This window comes from Serinus canaria, chromosome 5 (genome assembly GCF_022539315.1).
Source record: "Serinus canaria isolate serCan28SL12 chromosome 5, serCan2020, whole genome shotgun sequence".
Lineage (NCBI taxonomy): Eukaryota > Metazoa > Chordata > Aves > Passeriformes > Fringillidae > Serinus > Serinus canaria.
In genome coordinates, this window is record NC_066319.1 from 36,790,188 (window position 1) to 36,792,382 (window position 2,195).

Below are 2,195 nucleotides of genomic sequence, written 5' to 3' on the forward strand. Positions count from 1 at the left end.
GCCCGCGCTGGGAGGCGATGCCCGTGGGGCCGCCGTCCGCTCCAGGCCGAGCCGGGCAGGGGCTCCGCTGCGGCGCGAGGCCAGGAGAGGCGAGGTAAAACTTTCGCCGCTGCGGGCTCGGCTCCGCACCGCGGCCCGGCGCTGCGGGAGCGGCGGTGCTGCCGAAGCCCTGCGCTGCTGCTACTGCCACTGGCGGCGCAGCAACGTGCGGGAGCGGCCCGGGGCGTGCGGGAAGGGCGCGGGCAGCCCCCGCCCGCGGCAGGAGGGCGGCAGATGGCCCCGCGCTGATTAACGCGCCGGCTACGTGCGGGATGTGTGCTCGCGCCGCCGCACGTGGGAGGGGCCGCCCGGCGCGAGCGATCGCCCCGCCCCCTACCCGCCCGCGGCGGCCCGGGCAGCCAATCGCGGAGGGCAGGGCGGGGCCGGCCCGCGGGGAACGCGCGGCGAGGGCTCCCACACGTGCGCGGGGGGGCGTGTCCCGCGGTCCCGCGCGCCCCCGGAGTGGGCGTGGGCAGCGCCATTGAGGAATTCTCCCCCGGCATGTCGGCTGCGACCCCCGCGCCTCGCCCTGCCCTGCTCCGCCGCTCTTGGAATAGCCCGAGTGAAGTTTGCCAATGCCCCGCCGGGGCTCTCCGGCAGTCTCTTACCTCCGCCCACCGCAGCGGCGCTTTCGGCGCCAGACGGAACTGTTGCATTAAGCGGCAGATACAGTTTTTCTGGGCGAGAAATGCATCTTTTACAAAAGGTTTACATAGCAAAACAGCACCTCCCTGAATTATTTATCCCAAAGGGCCCGCCAGGTTGCTGGGCTTTGGTAGCAGGAAACACCTCCCGGACCATCGGCGGCTTCGTGCCATGACGGGACAGCTGAGGTCAAACCGTGCAAAAATTCGTTCCAAACCAAAACTCGCATTTCCCCCGCGTAGCCCTTGGCGGTAACACTGTCCTTGCCCCGGCCGGCCGCGAAGTACGGTCCCGCGGGCGCTGTTGGGTCTGTTCCGACCAAGCAGCATGCTTTCACGTAAAATGCCTCCTGAGAAGCGAGCCGCAGACAACCGCTCAGCTCCGCTCGCACACGCAACATGCCCGGGATTTGCTGAACAAACAAGAGAAGCCTCCACAGAAACCCAAAACCGAAGCAAAGTCACGTTGCGGAGAGGCGCTGCCTGCGGGCAAGCCGGGCGGGACAGGGCGGCCGTGCCTGAGTCGGTGTCTGTGAAGGTAGCGATGCCACAGAGTCCCCGCAGCCGCTGTCCGTGTGCCGAGCGATGCCCCCTGCTCGGCGGCCACCTGCGCTGGCCCCGCGGAGTCCGCGCACACCCGCACACCGTCACACCCACACACCCGCACACCGTCACACCCACACATCCACACACCGACACACCCGCACCTCTCCGCACCCCGCGGGGGCAGCGGGAGCCGAGCCCCGGCCGGAGCTCGGTGTGCCTGCCCGTGCCGGACGTGCCCCGCCGAGCCCGCTCAGCGCCCGGCACGGCACGGCACGGCACGGCACGACACGGGACTAAAATGGCTCCGGCCGAAACCCGGCACATTTCACCCCCCAAAAAGGCAAAATTTGTGCTGTTTCTTTTCTTCCCCTTCACGTCGCGAATCCTGACGGGATTACAAGCAGTCCGTGCTGCTGATGCTGCTCGAGCGGCAAACTCCAGGCCCCGGCGGCATATGCAGGAGCGGGTCACGTATTCCACGTTTGTTCTCCTTGAATCCAGTGGTGTCTACCCTCAGCGCGTAGCACTAAGCACAGGTCTAATCCTCTAAAGTTATTCCCTGAAAGCTCTGTCGAGAGCCGAGCAACATTACATTGGATAAATTCATATGTGGTGAGATATGGACTGTCAAAGGACCTTTAGGTACACACTTCACATTAAAGTGGGGTTATAATTAATAAGATTCAATTCTGAATCTTATTATTTCCTTAATGATTATCTGAGGAACCAGTCATGTGTGATAGGGTAAGAGCAGTTGCCATAATCAGCAAGGGATGCAAGATTAGTTCAACTGCAAAATCTCAGCGTTATGAAATTTGGATGCATTAGGAAATATTGTTGATGAATTATTGTACTGTTCACACATTTTTATTATATAAAAGCCATTATGTGCCAAAACCCTTTGATTTTTTTCCCCTTTTCTTGTTCAAACACACATGCAGATACACAGTCCTGTACCAAAATCAA